The 11,031-nt window shown below is 35.8% G+C and overlaps 1 pseudogene across 1 annotated transcript; it reads left to right on the top strand.

Moving 5' to 3' along the window:
* Positions 1-1,255: 1,255 nt before the first annotated feature.
* LOC125191619 (dynamin-related protein 3A-like) lies at positions 1,256-10,526 on the top strand (annotated as a pseudogene). The gene is made up of 21 exons (XR_016129020.1): positions 1,256-1,815; positions 1,905-2,187; positions 2,307-2,335; positions 2,433-2,534; positions 3,332-3,400; positions 3,489-3,548; positions 4,367-4,480; positions 4,804-4,852; positions 5,326-5,435; positions 5,960-6,052; positions 6,191-6,283; positions 6,365-6,502; positions 7,389-7,499; positions 7,586-7,681; positions 7,784-7,826; positions 7,994-8,128; positions 8,537-8,685; positions 8,778-8,924; positions 9,320-9,372; positions 9,634-9,733; positions 9,860-10,526. The product of XR_016129020.1 is annotated as a dynamin-related protein 3A-like (transcript).
* The last annotated feature ends 505 nt before the right edge of the window (positions 10,527-11,031 follow it).

Here is an 11,031-nt window from a genome sequence, read left to right as displayed (position 1 = left end):
TATATAGTACTATAGTATTAACTTTATAGCAGGAATATTATTTATTTACTCCCTCCGTCCCAGATAATTCGGGTAACTTTGATCGGACACGGGTTTTAAGAATTATAATGAAAAGTAAGTTGAAAAAGTTAGTGGAATGTGGGTCATACCTTTATATATTAGTTTTATAATAAAATGTGAGTAGGAATGAGTTAGTGGAATATAGGGTTCACTACCAAAAATGGTAAAAGTGAAGTGGGACAAATTATGTGGGACGGACCAAAATGGAAAACTGGGACGAATTATCTGGAACGGAGGGAGTATTATTTATGGTAAAAGTGAAATATAATTCTTATTAGAGTGTCCACAATAGGACGGGGGCGCCTCGACGAGGGGGGCGGAGCTGCATAGGCGGCGTGGACGGGGCAGTTGCGACGGTCGCGCGACGGGCTATTGTGAGCCGCCGCGGCTGTAAAAATGTGTTTCTTCTTCTTCTTTTTGTTTAAAAAAAAATTTTCTTAATTTATTTTGTGATGATGTGGCGGAACAGTTTTTTGTGACTGTAGCGTGGTTGTTTCCGTCTTATTATGGACACTTTTAGGTGATGTTCGGTTTCCTATATAAAATAGTAGTACTAAAATACAATCTAAAATTGAAATGTGAAATTATGTTAGTCATAGGGGGTTAACTACGACTAATTATCTCATATTTATCAATCTATGATTGAGTTATGATATTGAATCTCGTGAACCAAACACATTACATATTTAATCTCGAAATATACTTTTGCAAACCGAACGTCTTCTTATAAGCCAGATAGACAATGTAAAATAAGACTATTATTGAAGGACGTAGGAAGTAAATCATATTGGTAACATTGAGTGATTTGCATCGGATTGAAGTAAATCATAACTTCGGCATCATTATCAATCCTCTTTCTAAAAATATATTTCCTCCGTTCCAACTTCCAATATAAGTGAACCATTTCTTTTTTTAATATTCTCTCTCTTACTTTTTTTCTTCTATACTTTATTAACTCTCTTACTTTATTCATTTTCTACTCTATTAACAAAACCTCATTTTCTTAAATCTTGTGCATAAAAATTTATGTTCACTTATCTTGTGACGGAGGGAGTAATGTATCGCATATATATATCTGACACATCAAATTCATTTTATTGAATAAAGTACGTATCAAATGCAATTCGATTAAAATAATTTCATTTATTATTTCTTTTGATTATTTATTTATATACTCCTATTTTTTGAAAAGTGCAATGAGTTCAACGGACCTGCTATAAAGTTGGACGGAGCACGTGCCCGGAGCAGTCGGGAGTCATCCATTGCTTTGCGGCAAGTTAGTGTTGCTTGTGCGCTACGAGAAGGAGACTCTGCTCTCATCCTCATCGCCTATAGCAATCCCCTCATTAGGGTTTTAACTTCCATACCAAACATACAATTCCACATTGCGTGGATCTTCACCTCATCAATTTTATGGCGGAGGAGAAATCGGCGGTGCCGCTGGGGAATACTGTGATACCCATAGTGAACAAACTGCACGATATCTTCGCGCACTTAGGAAGCCACTATAATATCGACTTGCCGCAGGTGGCGGTTGTCGGCAGCCAGAGCAGCGGCAAATCGAGTGTGTTGGAGGCGCTCGTAGGCCGCGATTTTCTACCACGTGGAAGTGATATCTGCACCCGCCGCCCCCTCTTGTTGCAGCTCATCCGGAGACCTACCAAGGCCGATGAAGCCGTGGAAGAATGGGGGGAGTTCTTGCATTTGAAGGGCAAGAAGTTCTTTGATTTTAGCGGAATTCGGAGGGAGATTCAGGTTAGTGAAAAAGAGACCTGTCTGTTACTTAAACATTACACTCTATTGCTTCTAGAGCTTAATGCTGGATGAGCTTGCAATCTGTTTAGGCTGAAACAGAGAGAGAAGCAGGAGGAAACAAAGGTGTCTCAGATAAACCAATAAGCTTAAAGATTTTTTCTCCAAATGTTCTCGACATCACTCTTGTGGATCTACCTGGTCTCACCAAAGTTCCTGTTGGCGATCAGCCATCCGACATTGAAACACGCATTAGAAATATGATTACGGCATTCATTAAACGTGAAAGTTGCTTGATCCTGGCTGTTACGCCAGCAAATGCCGATCTAGCTAACTCAGATGCTCTTCAGATGGCACAATGTGTTGATCCTGATGGTTAGGTCCACTTAAAGTGGTTTTACTAATCTGTAAACTGTACTATTTCCTAAACTTAATTTTGTTTCACCTTGTTTGGATTATTGGGCTCACTCACATATGAAAGCCTCTATTTTCAGGCCACAGGACAATTGGTGTTATTACAAAGGTGAAAATGTTAGGCTATTCAATTGTTTTGAGTACTTCCAGCTTTTTTTTGCACTTCATCTGACGTGGTTTTGTTTGTCTTCATTTTGTTGCTACAGTTGGATATCATGGATAGGGGTACTGATGCATGCAACTTTTTGCTTGGGAAAGTGGTTCCTCTTCAGCTTGGCTATGTAGGTGTTGTAAATCGCAGTCAACAGGTAATTTTTCAGTTTCATATTGGTACAGTTATGCTCATTGTAGTTCCTTATAGCATTTCATCTACTTGGAGCAGGGCTGAAGTTGTTTGCTGAAAATGTGTACAAACTTATGTTGAAACTCTTAAATATATTGGCTTCTTAAAGCTTTCTTCATTTTCTTGGACCTTCTCATATCATACCTTATTTGTTTTTGATAAATGTTTCATATTTTAGCTGCCGATGTACATGCATTTAGTTCTGTTTATCATTGGGTGGCTTTGAGTTAAGTAAATGAGATGTTCCGATTATATTATATTACTCCCTCCGTCCCAAGATATTAGACTCGTATATCATTTTGAGGTGTCCCAACATATTTGAGCCATTTTTATTCATGGTAAAAATTTACTTTACTACCAACTCCACTTACACCACTAAACAACACCTCCTAAATTCCTGTGCCCAAAAGAAGTGAGTCTAATATCTTGGGATGGAGGGAGTACTATTTTCTTTTATGCATTTCAAGTTTTTATAGTTTGATTAATAATTAACTTATATTATTATATTTGATATATCTGCATTTTTTAGTATAGATGTAATTTCATACCCTCATCTCGATCTGGATCCGTTTTATCCATACATCAAATCTCTCAAATTCTTGTAACTTATAAATAGGACCCTAGGTATGTACTGTTATGTCATGGATGCAAGCTTGTAATCATTGTATATAAAGTTTATGTGGAGAAAATTATCTGTTAAAAAAAAAAAGAAATGACAAGAGTTTTACATTTTGTTAACACTGTGTATAATATGTTCAACAGGATATTCAACTTAACCTAAGCATCAAAGATGCACTTGTTGCAGAAGAGAAGTTCTTTTGCACTCACACAGTATGCCATTGATTATTCTTATTACTGATTGGTTCCTTGCCCTCCCACAAGTAATTCATATGGCAACTTTTTGACCTATATTTTATAGGAGTATAGTGATATTGCAGACCGTTGCGGAGTTCCACAGTTGGCAAAGAAGTTGAATCAGGTAATGCTGCTGCTTGAGAATTAATCCTGTTCGAACATATGCAGCAGTTCTCGTGTTAATTAACATTTGAAGCACACAAACTTCTTTAGAGTCTTATTCTATTTGATATCTCTATCATGACTTGTTGTAGTTGGCCACCCTTTCCATGTCATATCTACTTCTGATGCATAGTACCTGAATAATCTATGTAACTCTGCTTCAAATAGCTTTCCCTGAACAATGCCAACATTTCAAAGTAACAGACTTGGCAGGGCAAATAGCGTTACTTGCTGCTAATTGTTATAATAGGATTGTGGATAAATTCCAGAACACCTTTATAAAACTATGTAAAACCTATGATGTACTATGCTTCACTTTAAAAATGTAATCTTGGACTTCTCTTACCATATTATAAGGACTCGTTTAGTACATGTGATAAAAGGGGTGTGTGATAAGAGGGGGTGATTGATGATAACCTTTTTTTTCCTTCAAAATTAGAGCCTTTGATAGCAGAATGGCCTTGTATCTATTAACCACATGTGTGATATGTAATGCAAAAGTTACTCATCATGGATTAATTTGTTATTGGACTATACTACCCCTTGCCCTTTTGCTTGTAATACAAAAGGTTATAATAGAAATTACAGTAAGAGAGAATAAAAATACATCCAAGCAAATATAATATTGTTACCTTATCTTGGAAAAGGTATCCTAGTCAAACATGCAAAGCCTTATCCCATACTGCCTATTAAACAAGCCTTAAGCATACTGTATAATATGTAAAATGATATATTCATAACTTGTGCTGCATGGTGAAACATCTCTCCACTTTCTTACAGATTTTGGTACAACATATTAAGTCTGTTCTTCCGGGTTTGAAGTCACGGATTAGTGCCGCTCTGGTCTCTGTGGCCAAGGAGTTTGCTAGCTATTGAGAAGTTTCTGAGTCAAAGGTATTCTAAACCCGCTGGCTTGCCCTTGAAGTTTGAAGATTTCAATGCTCTTTCTTTTCATAACTCTTAGCACACTGAAGGTTTACTACAAAATTAATTCCTACATCTCCTGCATTAAGTTTTATGACCAACCCTTTCTCCTTACATATGCCATCTCAAGTAATTGCAAACAGAAGCTGGATTTTGTGATGATTTGTGACTGTTTTTCTCTAGTTTAAGTATTATCCATTATTCAAGTTGGTGATCTGATTGTTTTAGCTTAGTATATGAGAAAATTAACAACCATCTCAATTGCCAATTAATTACCCTTTCATGGTGAACAGGCTGGCAAAGGTGCACTAATACTTAACGTTCTTTCCAATTATTCCGAAGGTCTGCTTCTCTTTTTCTCTATGTATAACATTCTGTAGGACTTATTTATATCTACTTGTTTGAAGCACATCATAAACAGCATTGCATCAAGGGTGTCAAATATCTTAGGCATTAATGATAAAATATGACCTTATTTTTATGCTGTGATTAGAAGTGGACTAGTAAGAAGATGCTGGTATAGTCTGCAGTAATAGTTGGGATTGATTTTAAATTAAAGCCAGCCAAAATAAACCTTCCTGATCGCTCAATTATGATAATCTGTAATATTACACTAAATTCTCATCAGGGAAATTTTCTGTTATTACCAGAACATCATACCCTTTCTATTTGGAAAATGGCTAGATGATCAGGGTGTTTCATTGCTTGTTTATTGACAGACTACGTTCTTTCTTCTTCTTCTTCTTCTTCTTCTTCTTCTTCTTCGTCTTCTTCTTTGATTTTGATTTTTAATTTTAACTTTTTGTTGGGAACAGCATTCATTTCAATGATAGAAGGAAAGAATGAAGAAATATCAACATCTGAGCTTTCTGGAGGAGCAAGAATACAATATATATTTCAAAATATTTTTGTGAAGTGCTTGGAGGTTTGTTCTCTTGATCTGAATGATATGGACATGCCCTATTAAATCTTAGAAAATTCTGATGTAGTTTATTCAACGCTGAGCTTGCATGAGTAGATTAGTTGACTCCATTACTTTGTCATCGTATTGTTTTTGACATGATGAAATTAGGTTTTCAAGATTTTCATAATTGTCCTGTACCAATGCTCAGGCATTTTCTTTAATGAAGAATTTTTCTTAATAACATTTAAGTCTGTTATTTTTTATTCAAACGGAGGGACCAAGACAAATTATGCAAAATATTAGATGCATATTAAACGACTTGGAAGCACATTTTAGACCAAAATATAGCAGTAAATTAGGTCAATGGTTAATTAATAATTCTTCCATTCTCCTAATAACCTGTATATAGCCACTTGGATTTTGTCTGCAAGTTATGACTACTTCTCTGAAGAGTAGTTAGTTCTTTGTTTCTAAATAATTTTGATGCAATCAATTGATTTAAATGAAATTCTTAATAAGTCATACTCCTTTTTTATGTTGACCAGGATATAGATCCTTGTGAGGATTTAACTGATGACGACATCCGCACGGCCATTCAAAATGCAACTGGTACCAGATCTGCACTTTTTGTGCCAGAAGTAGGTCTTTTGCCTATTTTACTCTTTATTCCTTTCTATATTGGATAATTTGAGGAAAGCTGAAATCCCATCAGTTCACTTTCAAAGCCTTCCAAGATCCAATTAATTTATAGCTTGCGAAATAATATGAACATGTAGGTTCCTTTTGAAGTTCTTGTTAGAAGGCAAATTGCTCGGTTGTTGGATCCAAGTCTCCAGTGCACCAGATTTATCTATGATGAGCTAATCAAGGTGCATATTGGTATCATAGGTTCACATATTTGCTGCAATCTTCTTTGTATGTTGACCTTAACTTGGTTGTTTTCCTGTTAGATGAGCCATCGCTGTATGGTAAATGAGCTCCAGCAGTTTCCGGTCCTGCGAAAATGCATAGATGATGTCACTAGAGATTTTCTGCAAGAAAGTCTTCGGCCTACTGAGGCAATGGTAGAAAGTCATATTGAAACACAGGTAATGTAAGTCATGGTGTTTGTGTTTTCAATTACTGAAATACTGAAAATCTTGTGAGCATAATAACCCGAGAGTAGATTCAAAGTATGTTTATGGATGAAAGATGAAGTTTCTGATGATTGAATATATACATGTATCAGTTTTTAAGCCATGCCATGATATGATAACATGTTCCATCATGATATTATGTCTGTTCTGTCATATCCTTGTACTGCCTCTTTCTCTGGCAAGGCTAGGCATCATTTTGCTCTGCATCCCAAAAGATGATGAGCAGGTATGGCTGGAGAGCAGAATGTCTATGATATTTTTCAAGTATGCAGTGCACATGTTTCCTTAAAATGGAGCATCTGAAAATGATAATTTTTTTGTCAATACAATCTACCTGGATTAACTCATGGAGGAAACTGAATCTTAAGTTTAAGAAATTAATAAATTCAAAAGATGTAACTACAGACAGTATTGAGAATTGTGTTTCATGGAAACTGTTGTATAGATACTCCCTCCGTCTCGCAATAGGAGTCCTATTTGGTTATGGCACGGGTTTTAAGAAATGTAAAGAAAAATGGGTTGAATAAGTTAGTGGAATATGGGTCCCACTTATATATATTAATTCTATAGGAGTAATAAAATGTGAGTGGCTTAAGTTGGTGGAATATGGGGCCTACTTACCATTTATGGTAAGGACTCTTATTGTGCGACGGACCAAAATGGCAAAATAGGATTCTTAACGGAGGGAGTATAATCTATATAGTGTTGTAAAGGCCTAGATTCTTTTGTATCGTCTACTTGTATTAGTGTGTGTGATGATGCAACTTCCACAGATTGTTATGTGTTGTAACTTCTTAAAACTTTAACATTATGTTTTGCTGATTGTACTGTGCTGTAGATGGATTTCATAAACACTTCAAACCCAGATTTTATTGGTGGAAGAAAAGCTATAGAGGTTGCATCTGAGCAAGTCAAGTCTCGTATTGTAGGGCCCGTTGCAAAGCACAAGGTGAGTGCACTTTGCTTTGAATTTTTGATAAAGCATGTGCTCATCAATTCACAAGGGACTTATTCTTTGATTTGATTATGAATTAGGATACAGGAGACTCAGAAAAAGTATCTTTCCGGCAAAGAAATTTCACATCTCGAGCCATACTTGGTAGACAAGCAAATGGAACTGTTCCAGATCATGTAAGTGATCTGTTGACACCTAGAGCTCCTGATGGACAGTGAAATTTGTTTTTTCTTGTTCAAATCAACAACTTTCCTTTGTTGTTCTTTCCATGGAAACAGGGTGTTCGACCTGCCGCTGATGTCGAGAAAACTGCTGAGTCTGGTATTATTTGCTCTGTAGTTTCTTTCTCTCATTCCCTGAGTAGAGAACTGAGTTGCTTATATACAACTACCAAATAAATCACAATTTTTTATACTACTTTTGAAGCGTTTCAATAATGACTCACACCTTTTGATTTGTAACAATATCTGTTCTCCGAAACTTTTCAGCGAATTTTGTCCATGAATCTATGCATATGTCACCGTTGAAATGCAATAGTTTCAATGCTGGGAAAATTGGGGATATTGCTATTGCTACAAAGTACAAATCAAAGGTGGAGTCATTAACAAAACTTGTAAAAAGAGGTGATTTGCTTTACAAATCTAATATTAGTGGGTGCATAAAACATTTTGCTGATAAGTTCTTACTCCTAATTGAAGATCTAGTAAACTAATAGAAGAATTATTCTTATTGTTCTTATTATGGTCACTTAAAATGGAAGAATGTGATGGAGGGGTAGACCTTCCCTTTATTGTTCACTGCTAAAGAGAATGTATATATATGTGAATGGAGTAATATACTAATGTTCCATGATAACAGTTGAATAGTAAACCCAAAGATATGTAGATACAAATTTTATTACTCCCTCCCAAGTCTTTCTGGTGTATTACCTTGAGCACACCTATTAGCTGCTTATGCAGAACATATTTAGTTGATGATAGCAGCTATTCTTTTGTGACATCCTAATGATGGATCTCTGATTGATTAATAAGTAAGCTATGCTGGTTCGGGTTGGCCAATAACTTCGCTATTTGGCGGACGTGACAATCATACATCACCTAAAGAGAGCTCAACCAGCAAACCAATTAATGAACCTGTTCAAAGCATGGAACCGAGAATGTCAATGATCCATTTGAGAGAGGTACACAGTATTATTTCCAGCAAATTTAAATTATCAATATCTTTAGTAAGATTTCTAATGTGTCCTACTCTGTCTTTTTAAATTTGTGAAAGCCCCCTAGTGTGTTGAGGTCGTCAGAATTTGACTCAGACGAAAAGGCCATCGAGATTACTGCTACAAAGTTGTTACTGAGGTCTTATTATGATATTGTGCGGAAGAACATTCAGGATTATGTACCAAAAGCCATTATGCATTTTCTGGTAATTGCTTTTCATTTCTGGGGTTTGTTTTCATCTGTTTGGAGAAATACTATCAAACATAGTTGACTATTTCATAGTGTGAAAAAGGCTTACTACTTTTTTAGTATCAGTTATCTATTCCTTTGTTTTCCCCACTCAATTAAATTTATATGCTTTTATGATATCGACCATTTAGGACTTTTGATATGAAGCGGTTACTCTGTTTGGAATGTTAGGAACCAACTTTTGTACTCGTGGCTTATAGCTATTGTTTTAATCCCATATTTTTATTTAGGTTTCCTCTTTGATGCACTGTTTGCTTATCTCTTTATCTCCTAGCAGTCTGAAATTCCGTTGTCCTGGTTGCCATCCCTTAATGAATATGTTTGTTATCCTTTTCTGTTTGAATCTTACAGGTCAACCACACAAAGCGAGAGCTTCATAATGAATTCATAAAAAGATTGTACAGGTATGTTCCGTGTCGTAAATGATCCTTCCTAATGTGATGAATAAGACCCCGGATGTATATGAAGAAGAGTAAAATTTGGACCTCTATGTTGTAAATGAAAGAAAAGACATCTAACTCAACATGTTATAGAAGCTAGGTTGAGTATCCAGGATGATAGTGTTAATGTTATCCATTTTAAATTCACTGGGTAGGCTTTGAGGATTATTTAGTTCTTTGTAAGTTCATAAATTATAATGCTGTGTTTTGTAAATTTGTAAGCAGAGATAACTTGATTGAAGAATTGTTGCGCGAGCCTAATGAGGTTGCCACAAAGAGGAAGCGCATCCATGATACACTGAAGGTCCTTGAGCAAGCTTTCCGGGTTAGTGCTTTTTATCTTTTGAGTTCATGGAAGTTAAGTATTATGCCTTTTAATTGACACTACCTCAACTCAGCTCGTCTTATTTGGACGAATTAATAATTTACTTGAACTTAATTGATTATGCAGACAATTGACGAACTGCCGCTTGAAGTCGAGGCTGCTGAGAGAGGCTACTCCTCGACCTCGAGTAGTGATCCAACTGGCCTGCCAAGAATCAACGGTCTCTTAAGATCATCATTGTTCAGCAATGGTTCAACGGAATCATACAGCCCTTCTTCCAAAAACTCAAGATCACGCAAGTCTGGCGAGCCTCACTCACCAATATACTCTGATACTCATTATGGTGGTTGACATGGTTCTGGAGCCGGCATATATCCAGCCATTGATATAATTTTTCAGTAATGCTTTAGGACATATTCTATCACGAGGCGCATGCGCATCAATACTTTTGCGGATCAAGTGCGGTGGACGGAGTACATGTTAGATTGACTATTGAAGTTAACCATTTTTTGTCCAAATCGTGTAGGATAGAATATATAGTCTGATTCCCTTGGTATAGATGGGTTTCTTATAAGAGAGGTAAGAGAGGCAGACAAATAGAGAAAGAAGTTATTACTATTTGATATACTAGAAAATAATGTTTGCAGATTTTTTTTATCTATCATTTCTCAGTATAGCTCAACTGCTAGGCTAATGCATATTCTGTTAGAATATGCTCCTTGGTTCATTTTTGTCATTTTAGTTTGTCCACCAAAAATAGTCATTATAATTGTACTATTATCCTTTCTTTTTTGTGACTCGCAATATATTTTTTAGACCAAAGTCTATTTTTAACTCTCAGAAAATCTCAAACATTTGGGTAAAAGAGAATTTTCGTTCAACACATTATATGTGGTACTTACATACATCTCTACCATTTACACTAAACTCAAATCCATTTTTTATGTACGTTCCAAATTACAGTACTAGTGTATAATATATGAAGGAACACTAAATAACTTGACTGCCCATTGCAGGTCCTCTTCTCTTCCATTACCAATTTACCATTCCCCTTCTTTGGTTTCACCAAAAATTTACACATTAATCACCCTAACCAGACACATTTACCGAATCTGATATGAGTTTAATATACTCCATAATTAAGAGTGTCAAACAGTGCATATGTTTTTGTCTGAATTTATTTTGGCACCAAAATGTTGAGATTTGGAAGTGAGGTTCATATTTGTACAAAAAAGGAAAACATTAACGTTGGTCTTCCTGCCAAAACCCACCATGCAACTTATAAATAAATTTGAATC

Source organism: Salvia hispanica, chromosome 4, assembly GCF_029641045.1.
Source record: "Salvia hispanica isolate PSC_SH4W2 chromosome 4, Shi_PSC_v1, whole genome shotgun sequence".
Classification (NCBI taxonomy): domain Eukaryota; kingdom Viridiplantae; phylum Streptophyta; class Magnoliopsida; order Lamiales; family Lamiaceae; genus Salvia; species Salvia hispanica.
Note: the sequence above shows the minus strand (reverse complement) of the source record. Positions and strands in the feature narration are given on the sequence as shown.